Here is a 22,823-nt window from a genome sequence, read left to right on the forward strand (position 1 = left end):
ACGTTCTGGGGTGAGTCAGACATAACAAGCAAAAACAGCAGCCACCTCATAAAGTTTGCTTCAAAAGGTTTTTTTTTAAACATTCTAAAATAAAAATACAAAACATTGCCACACTTTCTGTGAATGATCACAAAAGCTCCATATAGACAACAAGAAAGTTTTCGGTTCTATAAAAAGGAATGCTAAATTGTATTACAACTTCCCCGTCAGCCAATGTTTAGTTAGATATATTAACATAACGGTTTGAAATTAGCAGTTAAAAAGCGCGTCACAGTTTGCCCGAGAATCGACAATTTATTATAATGTAAGTTATGTGATTTATAATTTAAGTATAGTTCAAGCTTAAGCAAGAAACACTTTGGGTAAAAAAAGAAATTTGGATTCATACACCAAAATCTTTTTTTTTTCTTTATAAATTCAGCATATGTCTTGATGATCATTTATATAAGATCGGGGAAGTGGGTAAGTAATGAAATTATCACAGGATTCCTATCTTATTATGGATCATATATTCCAAGACGTAGGCTAGAATCTGTGATCACTAAATACAGTTTTCACACGCGGATGCAGTGACTGAAGCCAGCGTTATATTAATCCGTCCTGGAGCCGCCTACGACCCCAAGGCAAGGAACTGCAATTACAGGTTTTCAAACATAGATGGCAACAAAGAGGCATTACTTATGGACTGCAGCTTTTGAAAAAAATTGAATTATTGAATTCAAATTATTGAATTAATATTGTTTACTCATCCACATATTGCCCCCAAACTCCCTGAAATGTGCACATTAGGGGACTTTTTCAGTATAAACCTAAAATGTATGGTTGCAAATCACTGCATGATTGAATCATTAAGTCATTCGTTCAACCAATTCGGATTGATTCAGCAACGAAACCGCCATCTTGTGCTAAACAGTCGCACAACCGCAAAACCGTAGAACATGTCACTTAATATAAAATGATTGTTTATTGAACTACTCTTCAAGTCAATATCCCATTTGCAATATGCTATTTAAAAAAAAACGTCACCTTCTACTGTAGTTCTCAATGCAATTCTTAATTTCATGTATTTAGAGCAGTGTGCTGTTGCGACGAGAAGCTCACGTTATTGCTGATAAACATTTGTCTACAGATGGCACGAAAATCACAGCAATTTTGAAAATCTACATAACACTACATTAAGAGCAGCATTCTTCAAATTGTATTTTGTGCTCCACGTGTATTATTTAAGTGAAGGTTGTTATTACTATAGATTATTGTAATAATAGATGGGCATGTAGTTGAAATGTTGACCCAGTGACCAGTGGTGTCACATGCCGTGCTCACGCTCACTCTCTTCCTCAAGATAATCTCTCCTACGTAAGAGAAACAGTGTTGTTTATCTTAGAAACTGTGTAGTGCTGCCATAAGCTCCATTCACCAGAAACATCTGAAACGTCCACTGAAGAACATCACAGAACAAACTGCAATCCGCTAAATGAATGACTCACCTGACCATATATTCACTTTATCAGCTTTGTGTTGATTTTAAGGAGCACAGTGTCTGTATATCCAGCCTCATCGGAAATAGGAAATTCCTCCCCTATCATTTAATCAGCTTTATGACAGCTGACAGACACAATGCTATCTGGCCTTCTTTTTCTTACGTAATTCCCAGTGTTTTTACCCCTTCCCGTGGTCTCTTGTGAATTCTGATCTGAAAGCATTCTTCCCATTTCTCTCTCACACTCTGTCATTTTATCTCTTCTGACACGCTATCTCATTCTGACTGCAACCAGACAACAGAAGTGAAGGTGCAGGAAAGGAAAGCCAGATAAAACGGTTTATTTACTGACAGTAATCCACATTTTGTGCTTTTTGCCCTTTTCATCAAATTGTTCACAAACTCTAATGGAGACTAACACAGTCCGGTGAGAACATAAACAATAACTATGTTAAACCTTTGCCACAACAGATTTTGTTTTAATTTATAATTAATAATTAACGGAGGAAAAGACTTCTCCTTGTCGATAAAAAGGCTCTTTAAAAACAAATCTGACCATTTTAGTTTTTGTTGGGGAGTTATTTCTTTGAGATTCATTATAAAATACGATAACGTTTCAATAAAAAGGTCATTAAATACTCTTTATAAATCTCTCAACTGTTTAGTAAAATACTGCATTGCTTCAAAATTCACATCTTGTCTTACGTCTAAGTAAATCAAATCTGTCATTTCTTTACATAAGGTGTCATATACTGTATCGAAGTCCTGGGAGATGGACATTATCAATAGTCTTACTCTGAAGGCATTCTGCTGAACAGTTCATGGTGTAAAACCAGATGGAGTTGTCCAGCTTGTGGTGTACTCCTGAGGGGCTACACAGGACTTCATTTGAAATATGTTCGCGTGATGGCGTGACTATGACGGTCCAGCAGTCGGTCTGTTGAGGAACTCTTGAATCTCTCGGTTCAGCTGCTCATTGCGCACAAGTGCTTCATCCCTGCTGCGCTCTGCATTGCGTAGTAGGATCTCTAATGCAGCTTTGCAGCGTTTCTCTGCCTCTAGTGCTGCCTGCAGCTCCGTCACTGTAGCGCTCAGCTCTTTTGTTCTTCTGCTGGAGACTAAACGACAAACACATGCGGTCAGGAAGACTGAGCAAAACTAAAGGCATTTATAACGTTACAAATGATTTGTCGTAATATGTTATTTTCAACAAGAAAATTCAGCATCACAGAAATTAATTACACCTTAAAATATATTACAATAGCAAACAATTTTCAATTTTAACCATATTTCTGATGGTTATGATGGTTGGATATTTTCCAAATTACTGTTTTACTGCATTTTTCATTTAAAAGTGCAGCCTTGAGTGACATACATTTCAATTTATTAGAAAAGGCTAGAGAGTTTCTAGAGTTCTCTAATTGTTGGTTACCTAAAAATCTACTCTTATGTTTTTTGTTTTTTGTTTTTTTTTAAAAAAGACCTTTCATGCAGTGTTCAACACCCGTTTAAGTGAATGAAAACATCCTGAAACGTTTTAAATCTGAAAGTGCACCATGTATCAAGTTATTTAAAGACAGAGTCGACTCTGCATTATTAAAACAAGTTTTTTCAAAACAAATCCCAAGCTGTTTATTGGTAGCGTCAACATGAAACATTAGCATATTGTCCGTCCACTTGAAATGAAAAGGCAAATTCATTCTTTGCCACTATAGGTGCTGCTTTTGGAGCAGTAAAATACTGCACTCATAAATGCAGCTTTTATTAAACGAAACTAAATTGTCCAATCACCACAGATTAGTATCATGCAAAGGAAGGGGTTTGAAGAAAAGATTTACTGAACTAATCTTTTGGGAGTCGCTGAGAAAAAAAAAACTAAAAATAAAGGCATATTATTGCAATGAAAGCATTTCGTGACCATGCATGTATGTCAACCTGTTGTTGGGGACTCCCAAAATCAAAATATGAACCTTTTACAACCCACAATTGGGGCACTTTAATGGCCTTAATGAAGAGCTCACCACTAAGACACATTCTGGTCCCTAAATGTGGCCTGAATCCTCCTTCAGTGTAAATCTGAGCCTATTTTATTGTCTGACATGCAAATTCTATGTCTGAAAGATGTTTGTTCAAACCCTTTTAGCAAACTCCACTATGGCAAATAATGAACACGTGTACACTTGTATTTGTCCGTACCTGTTGATGATGTTTGTTGAGTCTGTGTTTTCTAGTGGTGCTGCATTGCTTTTCTTTAGAGCAGGTTCTGTTGAAGGTTCCGCTGGCTTCTCTTGGCTCACAGCTGGTGCAGTCACATCGTTCCTTACCCGAGGTTTGGGAACGGGGATTGTGCTCTGTGCCTGTGTTTTTACAGCATCTATCTGTTTGTCCACGACATCACTACCTGTCTTATTCAAGTCTGTGTCCTTCTGTCCTTCAACATTTTCCTTTTCACTTTTCTGCCCTCCAGAAAATAGTGTCACTTTCTGCAGGTCGAGTAATTTAAAGATGTCCTCTGAGAATGTTTTTTCTTCATTCTCGTTAAAGCTCTCCTGGAACCTGCTCCAGCGTTCCCAAGAAGGCTCACGGCCTTTTCCCGCTGGCAGACAGCCTAAGCTGGGTAGAGTTTGTGTTCTTTTTCTGGGGCTGTCGGGCCATGTGTCGGTTGCGGATGAAAATGGCGAGGAAGGAGAAAGAGGCGTGCCTTCTGATCCTGTGTCAGATGAACACAGGTCCTTCCTCTCTTCCTCAGGTGTGTCCATTTCCTCTTCCTCGGAGACTCAGAGGAGGACACTTCACACTTGGGGAGAAGAGTGATGTGATCAGTTAAGAAATAAAGATGTGAAAGTAAAGTAGTGACAGCTTCAAAAAACCTTGACAAACGGCAGGTGCGTTCATCAGATATGACTATTCTTAATTTGAAGCCTACAAATAAAACCCTTTTTGAAAATAAATTAGAAGTAATATGCTATATAAATGCTTAAATTCTAAGTAGAAAATGTAAAATGCTAAATATTTTAAAACCTAATTCAGTGTCATTGCCAAAAATAAATAAATTTAGATTTACATTTTTGGTAGACTACCACTTAGAACTTTGGTATGAGAGCATTTTGTAAGACTTAATAATGCTTTTATTCAGCATTTTAAATATACTTCTGAAAAAAGGTAGTTTCTCCAAAAATACGACTTCTTGAACTCAACATATGAAATCAACATATTAAAATGATTTCCAAAGCACCATGTGACAAAAATCTGTTTGGCAATTAAGGAAATCAATTAATTTTAAATAACCAATTATTTAACACAAGTTATACTATTAAAATATAAGTTAATATTATTTTACAATATCACAGCTTTACTGCATTTCCTTAAGCACATAAATGCAGCCTTGGTGATGAAAATGATATTTATAAGTTCTCCATGAATTGGCTTCTGAAACAGCTGTAATTTTATGTGATCAATACCTCTGCAGACTCCCAGCCCACAAAACTGCGAGGATTACTGCTCTTCTTGCTTTTGCTTTTCTTGCTCGGTAGAGGAGATGGCTGCGCGTCTTTAGAGGGTGGGAAAAGCAGCTCATGGTGTCTGATCATCACAGTCATTACCTTCTGTATCATGGGTGTTCCTGTATGTATGAGGTGAGAACAAAGATGAACACTGCAAGGTGTTAACCATGAACACCATACTTGAAACCTCATTCTTACTCATTGCAGTTCAGGTTAAATATCCCAGAAACAACCAATGATTTGTTTTTCTGTTTGAAGTTCTGTTTGCTGCTAAAACGGGAGGTTGTGAGTATGACAGGTCAAATTATTTTTAACCTATAGTTTAGACATATTATACAACTTTATGACTACTAAAAAATGGAATAACATACTAGCATTCCATGATATGCTTCTTGCTATTGCAGGTGGTTTTAGAGGAAGAGTTTTGGAGGAAGAAAATATGGCATTAATATTTTGGGTTCATTTTCCAGAAAAAAGGCTGTAAATTTTTACATTTTCTGCTAAAAAGGTTTTATTTTACAGTAATAATATATATCACACTATAGTTGTTTTGCTTTAAATAATCTCTTTATGATATAAATATTTTTGATACCATAGGAATGTCATAATTCTTGTCAACATTGTCAACAATAAATACTAGCTTAAATAGAAAATCAGTAAGCAGTCGGCAATTAAATAAGAAAAATAAATCAATTAGAAGCAGTAGGACAATCAACTACAGTTGAAAAAGAAATATGAAATGCTGCATAAATCGTATAATCAAATATAATTATTATACATAAATCGTATAATCAAGTAATCAAATGTATAAAAACATGTATTTTTCACTGTGTTTTCTTAATAAAGACACAAAAGTGATTTATAGTCGAGCAGTGAGAGATTTTCTCTTTTGTTTTTTCGTTTATATATTTTACTGCTGTTGCTTTAAGAGCTGCCCGGATCCAACTTGTGTTTTCTTTCTCAGCTATTTGCTTTCAATTGAGAGCTGCTGTGTTTACAGGATACTTGCAAAGACAGGCATTTTGACACAAAAACTGTGTATTTTTATTTAAGGCCTATAAATCTAAAGGCAAAAATACCACATTTTTGCACATGTCCTCTGACAGCGCTCATGGCATTTCAGCTGCTGACTGCATTTCAGCAGCTTAAAACGACTTGTTTTTAAACCTCAATGTTAAAAAAACATGCAAACGTCAGGTTTTTCGTGACCACGCAGAACAACAACATCATGTGATAGAGACAACAGTCTGTACCGGTTGACAAATTTCTGCTGCTTAATCGTATAAATCATACCGCTCCACCCTAACAACGGACTTAAAAGACACACCAACCTTTTGATTCCATGGGATATTTCAAAAACAATATAAATTACATAGAGCACAATGTTTTATTCTCCTTAGGATGATTACTGACCCTTCATCATACTGATGGCGTCCTCCACTTGTGGCTTGAACAGGTTCCTCCCATCACCGTGGCCAGATTCTCAACGCTCATTTTATTCACCTTTGAGTTTTGTTGGACCTCAAAAAGGAACCTGGAAATAACAAATATAGATATACAAACTTATATACAATCCTATCAGTGTCTGATCCATTGTCACTCTTGTAAGGGACTCGTACCTGCAGATGTAACTCAGGAGGTTGTAGTTCACTTTCGGCAGATGGCTGATTTGTACCTCCAGCTTTTCTTTGCCCTGGGATTGATCGTATTGCAGTTAGTTATAGGATCAGTGCTCATCTGATATACTGTTTTTGCGAATGTGCTTCTCACCGCTGCAGTGGCGGCATCCAGCGTCAGAGTGCTGTCAGGAAGGCCTGATACTGCGTCCAAGGCACAACAGGTTCAGGAAGCTCTCTGAGGTACAGCTTAAGTAAGGACCCCACCGTGTGGACATCGGTGTCACTGCAGGCATAAGACATGAACAAAACAAGTTTAAATGCGGCATGGGGTCATTAACGTCTACTACAGTCTTTACAGTCAAAACGATGAAGATGAAATGCAAAAACCATTGCTTGTCAAATGGATAATGTGCGTGTGTTCAATGGCAAGATCTCTGTTAGTCAGGACAGGATGTGGCTCAGCCGCAGATCATCAGCGTGTGCCAGGTTGCTCTGAAATAGTTGATTTTATATCTCTCTTTTCTCTATCTCTCACGCTTTTGCACGTTCTCTCTCTCTCTCTCTTTCACATACAGTTCTCTCTCAGATCTAGTTCATACATTTCTGGGTCAAACTCTTATTCTACTTCCTCAAAATAGCAGTGAAGACTGTAGTGTCACCATAAATGGTCATGTAGAGTGTGGTTATCCACATAAAAGCCCCATTTGCATGCAAACTTTAAAGCACACTGAAGTCTGCAAACCAGTGGTCTAAGTCCAAAAATCTTGGATTATGGTTTTATATATATATATATATATATATATATATATATATATATATATATATATATATATATATCTTATACATATATATTAATACATAAATTTTGGGGAAAAAAAAATAGTTTTCATTTATAATAATATTTCACAATATTTTACTATATTTTGCACTGTACTGAAATATCATGGTACTCTTTGGAAGTACCTTATATGTGCCGTGGTACATAAATGTATTATGTATTCAGTTCCATGGTACACTAATGTATTATGTATACAGTTGCATGCCATTACTGGACTTAACAATAAACAATATGCTTTTATTGAGATCAGTTCTCTACCTTAATAGTGACAGATTTAGACATGTGAAACTTTACCTGAGGAATGACGGCCTCTCTCCGGCATCAAGGCCTCTCTGAACTGTTTGACCTGGTTGTCCTGTCCTGGCAGGCGAAAGATGCCCTCCTCACTCCAGACCGTGCTCTCTGATGAATTCAGCACACTTCTCCACCAGGATGGGCACCAGGCGTGGTCAAATTTCTTCTCATACACCATCATATCCGAAAGGCTCTTTCCAAATACTTTGAGGAAAGAGACATTGGCATTTAATTAAATTCATACCATTAATAATAACCCTTCAGACATTAAGGTAATAGGGGTTTCACTCAAATTGCCAACTGTCTACACTAGCATGCCAAGAAAGGTCTGACACAACAACAAAGTAGCATATTGATTTTCCACAGGTGTTTCAGAAACCTGTTTTAGTCATTTAAACTATGCATTACATTGTGCTGTGTTTTAGGGTTAAAGAAATTGCCAAGTTTCCGTTTTTTCTTACTGTATGCGGCGAATGGTCCTAAGAACCCCTGAACCTACAAACCAAACTTTATAATATACATTTATAATAAGATGTTGAAGATGTAATACCTCCATTGGACCGTGATCCGATGGAACTTTTGCGAATGGAGCGCACCCACTCTTCCATCTCGCTCTGACTGGTTGCCATGAGAACATAGGCTTCCCGCTCCCAGTCTGTACTGCTACCTGCTGCATCATGGACACAACAACTGTATGACTGTATGCCCCCAACATACAAAGTAGTAGCCGATGATATTTTACACACTGTAAACAACCTGCATAGCAGTCCTGTATCACACTGCATTACAAGTGTCAATGTTGCCAGATTGGAAATATCCAAGTATCGCACCAGAAGCTCAAAATGATCATATTTGAAAGAAAATATCGCTTTTACAAGATAAACATACAGAATATAACTGTTTATCCAGACCAACAACTTTTACCACCACCTGAAAATTAACACAATAGATTAAAAAATTGGCGTATCTAAGTGGTCCAAACTCCACCTCAGTTATCAGAATTAGATGCCGCCACGGACAGTAAAAGCAGGAGCACTATGTAACTTAAAGATTAGTAAATTGGAGCCTATATAATGAGTGAGTACATCACGAATTCACCTTTCCAAACTCACTTTTTGTGCTATCCCAAATCACTACAGTACACATTATATTAAGTGCATGTATTCGAACAAGTGTAGCCTTATCGGGTCATCGCCGCTGTGGAATAATACAAACCCTGAGTGAATCGCCATAAACATAAACTTTAAGGAAGTAGCTCCGGTTAGAATGTTCTTCCGCGGGATGCGTGCTTACTCTGTTTATTAACCGATAGATCGTTTCATAACCCATAATACAGGTACTTTGAAGGTGCACTATGTAAAATTGACATCTAGGGGTTGAAATGGGTACTGCAAAAGGCTATAGCATTATATTTCAGAGAAACAGCTATGCAAACATAACGTGTTTCCTAAATATACATTAGAAGAGTCAAAAACATTACATACAGCACATTTAATAAAAATACTCACCTGGGATAATCTCAAACAGAAATTTATCATCCGCATTAGATGGCAGCTCGTTAACTTGGCATGAGAATAAAGGGATGGTTCCCTGAGATAAGAATGAGACAAGAGAGTATAGTCACAGTCTAAATGATGCTAAATAATTTAGTAAATAGTAAAGTTAAAATTACTTATTTAGTAAATAAAATGTAAATAAATAATAAATATCAAGTAAAAAAGGCAAATAAAAATGTATTTCACTTTCATTATTTTACCAGTGTGGAAACATTTACATGATATACAGATTCAAACGTCAGATTCAAAAATCTGAGACAACACTGAAAATTAAGATGTACAGTAATCACTGAAATAAACAAAAGGAAAAGAAAAAAAAGAAATATTATGATTATTACGATTATCGCATGACCACAAACTAAAAACAAATACTAAATAAAAAAGAAGAAGAAGAAGAAAAAATTGTAAACTCTTAGTTTAATTGTAATTATTTAACTCTCAGGACTGGACATTGAAAAACAGATAATTAAAAAACAGGAAAGAAGACAAAACAAAAAAGTTGATGCCTTAAAAAAATGTTTAAAAATGTTGATGTTTGTATTACCCGTGCTTGCTTCTCTCCTACCTGGACAGCATTTTCTCTGTCATCTTTGTGGTATGTTAAGGCGTTGCCTCTCAGCACAAGAAGCGCGGCTGCCAGTTCTTTACGATGGATCTCTGCTTCTTCCAGCCAGCCTGTTTTCAGAGGTTTCTCTCCATGGATCTCTTAAAACCGGTGTGAGTGGATCCAGGGCTCCTTCCCTGGCATAACACTCTTGGAGAGCGAGCTGAGGTGAAAACCGATAAAAAATAAAAGGCAAAGAATAAGACTTACAAACATGCAGATGGGTCCAAGCGTAAAGTCATCTGTCACTGAACTAATTCTAGTTTTATATCATCAGACCATCATGCACATGTGTGGTGATGACAGTGGCTAACTGTCTGAACCTGACAGCTTCCTGCTTGATAGACATTTGTCCTTATGCTGACAAAGAAAGTGCTGGCCAGTTCTGCCAGAAACAATACCTACCCTCACAAAAGCAAAAAAATAGCTTTCGATGTTACAATGGATTGTTTGCTATAGGTCAAAAGGGTATTATTGGATCTTCACTCTTTGCCAAGAGTTTGAGAACTGAAACATCAAAGAGGAACATTTTATTGTTCAGAGATTGCCTTTATACCTTGAGAGATCTAATGAAGCTCCCAGTTATGTTTCATTCAAGACCTTGTTTTAGATGACTATGCATAGAAACAAAAAGTACATCATTTAGCCTTTGCACATACAATGCACAAGTTGCACAAAGCTTTAAGATTTATGTGGATAGACCTTGAACAATTCAAAATATAATTTAAACCTGAAATCAACAACAAATGTGACATTCTGGATAACATGATCATTAGGTTTCATACATAAATAAATATTAGTACACATGAATTATCCTTAATAGTTACTAAATGAAGTTGCAGTTAGTCTATAAAACTTTTATGGAAAAATACAATATATATAGGTTTACATTCCATAAGTAGAGTCATTTTAAATACATTAAATATTTTTTGTGGATATTTAGCTTAGACCAACCTAAGGTGGTTTTGCTGGTCTATATATATATATATATATATATATATATATATATATATATATATATATATATATACTATATATATATATATATATATATATATATATATAAATAATATTAAAATGTTTGCCTTTGCAAGTGTCTTTGTAAATTTGAGAACAGCATTAAAAAATAAAATTTTCTTCACTTTTCTCTCAGAAAGTCTCAATTTATCTCATAAATTTGTGCTCCATTTGAGCCCACTGGTGTCTGGGAGAGAGAACTAAGATACTAAAAAGATCTCATTTGCGATTTAGCTTTCTGTTGCGGGATAGCCCATAGCAAAAGGAGGGTGGGGTAGAGACCCCTGTGATTGAGAGATAAGAAAAACTGAGATGTTGAGTGGCAGAAAATAAGAAAATGACATAAGCACTCCAGTCAGCATTCATTATAGTGAAAGGTTACGTGGAAGTGAAGCCACAAAACACTTGACTTCGTGGCATTTCTTTGATAAGAAAGCATCTACAATAAATAAATCTCTAGACAGCAACAAATCAGCATTATCTAATTGGCAGAGATGGTGTCACAGCGATTTGAGCAGTTGGCGCTTTTGTAGTCAAATTCGCTATAACGCATTATCAGAGGAAAGGGCAGAGAGAAACTAAGATAAACAGGAAGTTACAAGCTCATCAGCCACAGGAAGTAGCGTTTTTGAAAGATCCCCACCTAATGTCAGCCTCTTTGGTCTATTTTGAGAAAAACTTCCCTGATGGGAGCACGGACTACTGTTCTCTCTCCTGGACCACAGGCCCACACACATTGCCCGGCTTCAGGCCTCACCCATTTCTATGACACACGCTGGGATCAGGGAAGGGAAGAGGAGTAAACTTCAAACTCCCCATGAATTACCAAGGAGATCACAGCAGAGATGCAAAGAAGCTGTTTGCGTCAGGCCGAGCTGTTCTGCGTCAGGCCAAACTCTGGGACATGGCACTGATCATTCACGTTCGGCACAACTGCTGAGGCTAAAATATCCAGCATTTAATGTTTAATGCTACGTGACAACGCGATCTAAAGGTGATACTGAATAAAAACACAGGTTTCTTAATTATGTTTCATCAGTGCATGCCAAAGGAAAAACGATGTCTTTAATTAAAGCAATTACAGCACTGAAACTGAAGCTTTTCTTTTCATTATCAGCCTATTTTTTTTTTCCACAATTCTAACAATTCCTGCTGAGAAACACTTTTGAACACCTTTCACTCAGAACAGATAGGTGTGCATAATATTAAGCGTTTAGCTGATAGGAAAGGTTAATAATGCTATGGCTGGTAACTGACAGTGACGGTATATAACATTTCTAAATAGGTGTTAAATATCTAAATCATCTTAAATAAACAATAAATTTACAATAAACAATAATTTCTTTTCTTTAAAAAAAACATACTTGAATCAATCATTTTAAATGCTTCAAGTGAATCACATTACAAAATTCTGAGATTGATTTTTGAGACTACCAATAATATATTTGTAATAACAAATTATTCTATAATTATTAATATTTTTAATTCAAAGTGAATATTAGATGATTAGATTAGATTAGTATTAGATGAAAATGTGACTTTTAAAATAAATAAGCATGGAAATAAGCATGCACTATTAAATAAGCATTAATAACTGATATACATCAACAAAAAAATCAGAAAAAAAATCTCTAATACCAATATTTTCTGCACCTGTAGTTATGAACATTGTTTTCAACTTTAAAAATATGAGGCTGTACTGCAAGATATTTTTTAATAAAATAGAGAATGTGTAGAAATAAATAGAAATAAAATTAAGTGAGCATTAGAAATTGTAGCAAGTAATCAAGGTGTAAAAGCGGGGAATTAGCATTCATATTATATATCCAACACAATTTATTGAATTGCGAGGGAAAAAAACATTCAACTGATATGGTATGAATATTGTGCGTGTTAATTATAACCACTGTTTTGGCTGAAAAAATTAGGCTGTACAATACTTCAAATAAATAGCGTCAGAAAAATGTTGACTAACAATACACTTCATATAATTAGAAGCAATCGAAAGGCTTGAGAACACTTGCTCTCTTAACCTAGGATACTGCTGAAAAACCTTCACCAAAGACCTTGTTATGCGGTCGCACAGCAGATAACTATCTGGCATTTAACAGTACTTGCAGCTGACATTTTGAGTGAAGGCGATGTTTCTCAGCGTCTTCCTGCCTGCAGCATGTGAAGATTACACACTGAAGAAATCACTAATGCTTTGCATCTCCAACAGACAGTGCCAGGCCGCGAGGAGCAAGCGCCACGAGTCTTACATGCCACCACAAACCTGCCTCTCTTTATACCCGATTGCTTCGAAAATCAGCTGGAAGTCATACTTTAAGTCATATTTTTTACATAACAGCCTCGAGATTAATGAGAACATTTAGTCAAATTATAAAGGAAAAATTACAAATAATGTTACAATGACTATAAAACAGCAAAAAAGGTGTGTCAGGGATTTAACAGAATTACAAGGAAAAGGAAACATAATAGGCGCTCAAGTGAATTATATAGCCTTGGACTGAATCCTCCACCATCACTTTGCCATCACTTTTTGTCTGTCATTTGGGGAGTGAGAACCAGAGGCGTGGTGTTTTATATATATATATATATATATATATATATATATATATATATATATATATATATATATATATATATATATATAAATCAAATGAAACTCTTAGCCAGAGCCCTTTCTACTTGCAAAAGTACCATCATGAGTGTAAAAATTTGCATTATAAAAGTGCAATCCCAGTACACAAAGTCAGAGCAAACTATGGAAAAGAAGTTGGTGAAAAGTTGGTTCTCACCCTAGATATATAGATTCTTAACAAAATACACTCCTCTAAGTTAAGACTAAACACATATGTATACACCACTGCTCAGGCAGTTAGATTTCCCATAACATAAAGTCAAACATTACATGCATCACCTTTAGCGACAGGAGGCCTGCTGTGTCAAAGAGATCCACATAAGTCTACCCACCTTGCCAAGTGAAATTCCTAAAACCACGGAAAAGACTTTGACCCCTTTGACCACACAACACAGTGAAAACACTCACCTATCTTAGCTTCATTTCAGCTCTGAAAGTGCTGAGAGTCCCAGTTGCGAGGTAGTCTCAGAGGTATTTTCTTTAAAAAATTGGACCAAAGGATTACACACACACACACACACACACACACACTCACACACCACACATTCTCTCTCTCGCTCACGCACACACAAAAACAATCACAAAACACACAGTCAACTCTAAAATTATGCATTCTTTCCAATCAGCCCCTCTTCTTCTCTTTACTTCCACTCCTTCCTCTGCTGATCCCAGTTCTTCTTCTTTTTACACTTCCAAGCTTACGTTCGATCTTGCCCTTGGCTGCGCCTGCAGTGTTTGTGTGTGAGCAAACAAAGTTACTATGGAAGTTTCTACATCCAGCATGTTTGTCCAGAAGCAGCAGAGCAGCACCGTGACTCATACGTCACCATAATCTTCTGTGAGCTGAGGAGAGTGAGTGGCAAGAATCGAGACACTGAAAAAAATAACAGAGTGATGAATTTCTACACAGGCAAAAATGCAGTCTACAATGGTGCCAGGATGCACATTAACCAATAAAGGGACAATTCATTCTCAAAAATTGTCATTTTCTTGAAGAACATGCGCCATAGTTTCTTAAGTGTTTGTGAATGTAAAACTAACCATGGTGTGTTTTCCATCTAAATGGGCACAAAACTGTTTCCGTCATCATAAAAAACCTGCATATGACATAAAAAGGAAGTTTCAACAGCAGGAGGAAGAGATCAAATTTGCATAATAACATATATGTATTGAGCTTTCCTCTTTAGTCTTTCATTACAAATGAGCAAATCACTGTACACACAAAGCTGCAGGAAAGCACATTTATCACCAACATATCAAAAAATACAAAGCAGAATATAGCAGAAATACAGACCACTTATTACTTGAAGACTAAATAACAACAGCAACATATTGTTCATTTGTTCAACAGAGAGGAGGGTTTTTCTTCTCGGTAGCAAACCAAAGAGCCCTACTTACGTTTGAGGTGGGTTTTAATCACAGTTTTCACTACAAAATGGCCAAATGAATAAATCGCCAGAAATATGGAAAACATAACCGCACTGCAGTCCAGTTTCTCTCTGACGCCGGGAAACTAACGTTAACATGTATTGCACTTTCTAATAAGTATAACGTGTCACGAATAACAGAAGTAAAGCGTCACACATTAAAACCGCAAAACATTGCAATGAACAACATTAGTCAGTTTGCACTAGAACTTATTAGCCTGCACACAAGCCCGTAGGTTTGGCGCCCTCTGGTGACTAAAAACCTCAAGCTGTAACATATATAATTTTTTGCGTGCATTTAAGACTTTGATAAAATGTGTCTTTATAAATGTTTATTGGTCACCACTTGCTCAAACGCACGTCTCCTGAAAAAATCATTGGTTGGCCAGCAACGTGACGGGTTTATAACTCTCTCTCTGTTGATTATAAAACGTTGTATTTGCTCCGTTCACAAATCTGGAGTTTGTACACATTACGCTAATGTTTCAGCACTGGGAACCTATACACACACGGAACGTTCAGATGCAGCAAGAAAGAAGAGAATAGAATAATCTACCACGTCAAACATAACCACAGTTTTATACTCTTATATTTACAATATAACGTGTGTAATTCTCTATAGAATTAAGTCATAGTAAATATCTCAGAAACAAATTTGCACCACTTAACACACAGATGGAGATGATGGTTTGTTTTACTGAACCGGGAGAGAAAAAAAATGCAATTAAAAACACTCGTTGATGGTGGTAGTGAAAATACGGAGGGCAAATATTTACACGTGGATTCATGGTCACTTAATTCTTCGTGTGATATTTTATTTATTATTGTTATGTCACTGCTCGGCACTCCACGCCAGCTTTATCCGTCCATCAAAATCATGTGATTAAACAAAAAGCATGTTGAAGGACTACAACTCAGGTAATAAGCTGCCTGTTTCTCTTTCCGAGACCTGTAGGCATTTAAGAAAAACATCCTAAATAAAAGGGTTAAAAACAAATTGTACATTTTACATAAGAAAGACTAACATATTTTGACTTGCCACACCATCGATACAGTTTATCAGTTTTGTACGATACACACAGGTCTGAAAGCATGTACTTAACATGGATCTTTATTGTTGAATGGCAGCAGACTCTCATTTGCAGACTGTAAACCTGAGCCTCTTAACATCTTCATACAACTTACTGTATAACATTTTCTCCTTTAAAGCTGCTCCATTGACACGCTTGCAAGGTTTCATTGTGTTAAAATAAATATTGTTTATGGTACAGGTGATTATAGCCACGCATTTTAGGTGAAGAAAGGAGCTTAAGGGGAAAACACTACAGTTCTGACCATGTTTTGGTGGAGTTTACACAGCGGATGATGGTAAGTAGCAAAACAGATGAAACAGAATCAAAAAACAACACACGGTGGTCTCATGCAGTAGACATGGTACAAAACCGGATTAATTCCAAACCAAAACTGATCAATGAGATTTTATGGCCCCAGGCTTCAGTCCTTACGCTGTGATTTTACATACACTTACACACAAAGCTCGAATAAGATTAGCTTGTAACTGCTCAGTGACAATAGAATACTAAAATCCAACTAGAAATGATAAAATTATGATTTTTAGGCCACATACAGTAATTTTTAAACATTCAGTGCAAAATGTTTGTCAGCATCTCCAAATGGTGTTTTCAGTGCTGAGTAACAACTAATTATGATTAACTATAGACAACATTGAGTTACTTCCTATTTGGCTTACAGGGACCTTTTCTTTTGTAATAAACCACGAAAACCACGTAATTCTAGCCTGATGTAGCCTAAACGTCCTCCTCAGTAACCAGTACTAGCTCAGGTAGTACAGTATCGCAGCTGAACTGTAACAGTCACCACTGACTGGCGCGTTTGATATCAATGAACACAATTCTCTTAAATGTAATGTTACAGAAGCCCATCACCACGGAAAAATGAATTACAGCACTCTGCGAGGTAAATACAATCTTTTGAAACTATGATGGCGTATGAAACACCGTTATCAAAAAACAAACAAAAAGACTAGCCTGAGGTTGAAATGGCAGTGTGATGAGCAGTGCATTAAGGCAAAATAAAACAAACACTACTAAAATATTCAGGACGATCTATGAGTACAGAACATTTGTACACAGAGTGGAGATTGTACAGCAGATTCACAAAGAACTGTAACAACAATGTCATCTTAATTAATATATATATATATATATATATATATAATATTCTTTTGTGGGTGTAAAGAGATAAACATAAAACATTCACAAAAATAAAAAAGGCAAAAAACACTGGTTGTACACACACACACACACACACTATACACACACTCACTCTCTTTCTCATAAACACACTGAAAATGGAATGACCCAAGATTGTGGATTCAGTTTTCTGTTGTTTCCCTTCTTATGTTCATCATCTCATCTCCCGCTTCCATACATGCCTGGATCTGCTTCTGTTGCACTCTCTGTCCTCCCTCCATTCACAGCCTGCTCCAGTGGGGTGGGCAGCTTCAGGTTTCTACTGCTTCTTCCAGGGCAGGGAGCAGGCCCTTTCTCTGTCAGATGAGCCTTGGCGGAGTTAAAGATGTGGAGCTGTTGGTCTGGTCTCAAGCAGAAGCTGCTGGATGACTTTAAGAGGGTTCGGCCCTCTAAATGTGAGAAAAAACCAAACACAATATTTCTATACTCAAGACTCACGATCATTATAAATTTGATTATAATTGTACAGGGATTTTACACATTGACATTATAAAGACATTGACAATAACAAAAAATAATTGAACAGTAACACAATAATAAAATATAAATGTACAGTCACTCCAGTCATCCTCACAAAAACTCAATATAAATAAATATTACATAAAATAAACTAATAAAATGGACACCTGTGGAATGCTGATATAATAGGCTGACATAATGATAACTATAGGCTAGGTTGCCTTTGACATCAATGAATTATATAACATTATATACAAAAAAAACAATAGGTTGTTTTCAACTTTATGCAGTGGGGTAACAAGTTATTTCAAGGTGAAACAAATATTGTGTTTTCTACAGTGTAAGCTATATAAATAAGTCCTGAATGTTAGTTTAGTCCTTAACACTGGCAAGGCGATAAAATAAATAAGAATAATGCTATTCTTGGAAACTTCCTATTCATCAGGTGAAATGTATCACAAATTCCTGACATATGTTGCGTTTTCCAACATTTTCTTAGTACGATTTCTGAAGGCTCTGAAAATTCAAGCTTTGACACCATGAATAAATACATTCAAAATACTAAACCTTAATGTTGATCAAGAACGTTGAATGGTAAGTATATATATGTATAATGGTAATGTATGTTGCAGATTAGAAGTTGTATACAAACCATACATAACTGTGCAATTTGCTAGTCTTACACAGTAAAGCTAGCATTGTATTTAAATGTGGCCATAAAGTCTGACAGTGGCGATCCATTCCTCCAGCTGCCCTGGGATAGTGTTTGCCAGTCCTGCAGTGATGGGATCAGAAGAACCAGGTGACGAAGTTTTAAAACACAGGGAAACTCTTCAGCTTGCACTGAAGCCTCAAATATTACACAACTGCGGCCTGCATAGACAGACCAACAAGCTTCCTTTTTGGTAAGATTTGCTGTGTTAATAGTAAGGCAGACCTTCGACACTTTTCTTTTGGGATGCGATCCACCTTAGTTTTGAAAAGGCCCTTTTAGGCGCTGGCGAAAAAACCTCCAAAGTCCCATGATAGGAGGCAAATGCTAATGAGCTAATGTGGATCTGGAATGGGTACCAGCTTTACTGTGGTCTAAGAGGAAAGTGGAAAAACTGCCTTTATTTGTGCAATTTCAAAATACATAAAATGAATTTTCAAAAAATATCATCACGTAACAAAACACAGGAGTCAAGCAGGGCTGTGAGCAGATTCCTGCAGAGTAGGAGAGACAGCAGATGTTTCACTACTGGTAAAGCAGACACAAGAGATCAGAAAAATAACAACTAAGAGAGATGGAGTGGATTGGACTGAAGTGAGGAAGTGGGGAAAGTGTCAACGGATGGTCATGCGTGTGTGTGTGTGTGTGTGTCATGTGTTACCAACCGTGAGGACTACATTACAGGCGCATGGTGCACGGTCGTGGCTGGAAGGCTCAGATGGCTCAAATTCTACTGTGGAAACTATTGGGAGTCATTGTTAAACCTGGAGGTTTGCAAAGTAGCGGTAACCTGCCATCAAATGGGACAGCTAGAAGAGGCGAAACAAGATTTATTGTTCAGGGCCACATCAGATTACTTAAATTAACATCATGTTTCAAGGTGTCAATCAGAGAGGCAATAATGGTTCTTATTCCACCAAGGTTGCCGTCTACATGAAACATTCAAGACCAGACAAAGAGACAGAAGTGGGTTATTATTACTCACTAGATTTAAGCAATGATGGTGAAGGCACCGATAAACCTCCCGTCTTCTTGGAACAACTGCAGAGAAACAATTCTGGTATTAAGAGAACTGTGCAAAGGAAATAAACAACATTACACAGGGGACACAGGAGCAGTTATTTTGTGCACTCAAAAATGCGAATGTTGCATTACACGAAAACATTAAAAACAACTGCTTTTTTTTTTTAAAGAGATTATCATCAAACGGAGACAAATCAAGCTTAATATTTCTGCAAAGAAATTCTATCAGGATTTTGTCCTAAGAGCAGCAGTTATACAGTTTAAACATATGCCATTTTGCAGATTATTTAATATAGTTTATGTGATCAAAATACACATTTTTAGGACATTTTAACAGAACATTCAATAAAATGATTAAAGACAATGCAGTCAAGCGTGAAAAACTATAGAACTTATTAGTTAACATTGGATTAGCGTTATATAACGTGGAGAATAGACATGACTTCTGCAGCATTTATTAAACTAACGTTAATGTAGTTCAAAATTAATAAATCATTAAATCACAGGTGTGTTTTAGCATTCGTTAATGCATTTATGATCTACTTGTAGACAAGTGTATGTTTGTATGAATGAACGTTATTCAAGATGAATACTGTAATAAAAGCATTGTTCATTATTTATTTCGTATTATTTAATACATTAATGTAACAAACAGCATTATTGCTTAAATAGCATTATATCATAAAGGTTTCCACAGTTTCCTTAAAACAAAATATTTTTGATTTTATAGCACAATTTTACACTATATAATTCATAAATGCTTCTTGAGTATGAGTGGCAAACCCTGGAGTAATGATTGTGCATGACATCTGGGACGCTAGCAAAAATTGTTTTTAAAATCATATGTGTTACTGTTTGCTGTAATGGGCCTTGAGTGAGTATAAGCACTGCAAAAACATTAGACGTCACTGAATAGTATGCACTAAATATTATACCACAATTTTATTACTTCACATTTGATAAAATATTATTCAACTTCAGAATTAATTTCAACTAGGCATGATGAGAAGTGCGACGAAAAAAGAGGAAAGCCAAACATATAGCCATGATGTCATTACAGATATTTACAGGAGATGGCTAATAAACCTGTTGTTTTGAAAACAGATATTCTTTTAACAAACTGATGTTAGCACCAGAGAAAAAAGCAACTTATGCTGTATCTAATGTGTAGAATGACTGGATTTAACAGTTTAAATGTGTAAATCTGAGTTTTGATTGTAGTACGCAGGAGGCGTCAGCTGCAGATCATCCCCTCAAACAGGTTATGAATGATTAGAAGTGGGACTGGTCACCACAATAAGCTGAGTCACATGGGTTGGCAGACTGGGGAGAGAAAGAGCGGGATGGGCAGCTCTATTCCTTCCGATCTGGAACAAAGACACTTATGATACTTGGAAAGAATGGGGACATGTGTAAGGTCTGTGTCCAGGCCTTGAAAAAGTGAGCTAGCATGGGTGTTTGTAGAACGTCTGAGAGGAAGTATGTCAGGCGTGCACAAAACACTCTTTGCGAACTTATTCTGTAAGCCTCATGAACATTACTTTTTCACTCCACTCACCATGTGAACTGTAGTGATGAGTACTTTTTCACGAGCTCAGACAAACATACAGAACCCTGGGAAAACACACACACACACATCTGATAAAACAGACAGTTCGTTCACAATGCCATCCTGTCTACAGGACTGTCTTTAGACCAGTCACACTGTCTAAGTATGTCCCTGTTGTCAGAACCAACCAGTGGCAAGAAAACCTGTTAGTAAACCAGACCATGTAACACTGAACAATCTGCAAGGTTTATATGTTTTGTCTGCGGCAGCACACGATAAACTGAGGATCTTGTTGCTTACACCAATAAACAATGTATACTGCCAAACATAGCTGGCAAGCTGTACTACACAGAGAAAATGAAACAATTATTCTGGCATTTCATTCAAAGACAAATAATCAATAGGGTACTCATATGCAACTTTAGTTTTCTTATTTTTATTCTTATATTTGGACATTAAAATATAGTGTCTATGAAGACCAAGAACAAGAATTATATAACGTATGATTATAAATCATGAATGTATAGGAAGTAAATCAATGTAGTTAATATATAAATAGATATAAATGTAAATTATAAATGTAGTTGCAATTCTTAATATATAAATGATTTTTAATATGCTTATTATTGACTGAATAAATTATTCATAATATAAGCTTCTATAATATAATTCTTGATTATTTGCTATTTTTATTTTATATTCCAAGACTTACAAGTGTATATTCAGATTCTGATTTAAATGTATCTTCCCAATTTACATTTATATATTCCAGAGTTTACATAATTATTTCATGTTTTTGGTGCTTCCTTACATATAAGCTTTTATTTAATATCAATTAATAAATGTGCACCATTTGTGCTCTTCTTATCTGTTTATATACCTATTTTAAAATCTTTGCCTATTTTGTTTTGGTGTGTATTTTGATTTCATTTTCTTTCTTGCTTGATAAATTCCGTTTAACTATCTGTTTGTATTGTAGCTGTGATAAATGTTAATGTCTTTTTAAAAATAATAGAAAAAACATCGACGACTTCTCATTTAAACTCTGACAAAATCTGCTGTTTAGCATCCTTTTGAAAGAGAAAAGAGCGAGGTGTACAGACAGGCATGAGCTAACATCCTGGATTACATTAACTGGCGCTCATAGAAAAACCAACACCGAAAAATCTAAATCATTCGTCCATATTTCAACTGGTAGTAGCAATCACATATTTGAGAGCTGCATCTGATTACACTTTCAGCATTCTGTGAAACAGTAGTAGTTGTTGGACCGAGCAGTAACAGTAAGAACTATTAGTTTCCCAAAGACCTTAAAACCAAGCATCAATGGCATATAAAGTATGGGCGTGCATGAAGGAAAGATGAGGCTCTAACCTGCCAGTACAGAGCCAGAGGAAATGGGCGGTGTGGTATTTGCTGAGGGGATGCGTAGAGGGCTCCTCCCCTCTGCACCAGTGTGAAGAAATAGTCTGTTACCAGTTTCCACCCATGAAAGAAGTAGTTCCAGCACAACAGGGAAAGTACCTGTCAAAAGCTTAGATTAAAACTGGCAGTCAGACATTATTTTACGACAAAGTCCTTTTCACATCCATTCATTAATCAAAGTGCTTCAAATGGACATCAAAGTAATTATAATGAGCCGATTTGTTTAGGAAATGCAGGAAATGGTTTAGACTGTAGCCCAGGCAGCAGCTCAAAATAGGATCATGACCTTGGGCTGGAAGGACTAACAAAGAAAGTGGATTTCTACTTATACCCGAATTTGCAAATATCTTGTTTACAGCTAAAAATTAGTTCAAAAAAGTTCACCAGTTGAACCCATTGA

General features: G+C 36.2%; 1 pseudogene; it reads right to left on the reverse strand.

The window, feature by feature from the left end:
• Positions 1-1,818: 1,818 nt before the first annotated feature.
• LOC122344651 lies at positions 1,819-10,243 on the reverse strand (annotated as a pseudogene).
• Positions 10,244-22,823: the final 12,580 nt, after the last annotated feature.

This window comes from Puntigrus tetrazona, chromosome 5 (genome assembly GCF_018831695.1).
Source record: "Puntigrus tetrazona isolate hp1 chromosome 5, ASM1883169v1, whole genome shotgun sequence".
Classification (NCBI taxonomy): domain Eukaryota; kingdom Metazoa; phylum Chordata; class Actinopteri; order Cypriniformes; family Cyprinidae; genus Puntigrus; species Puntigrus tetrazona.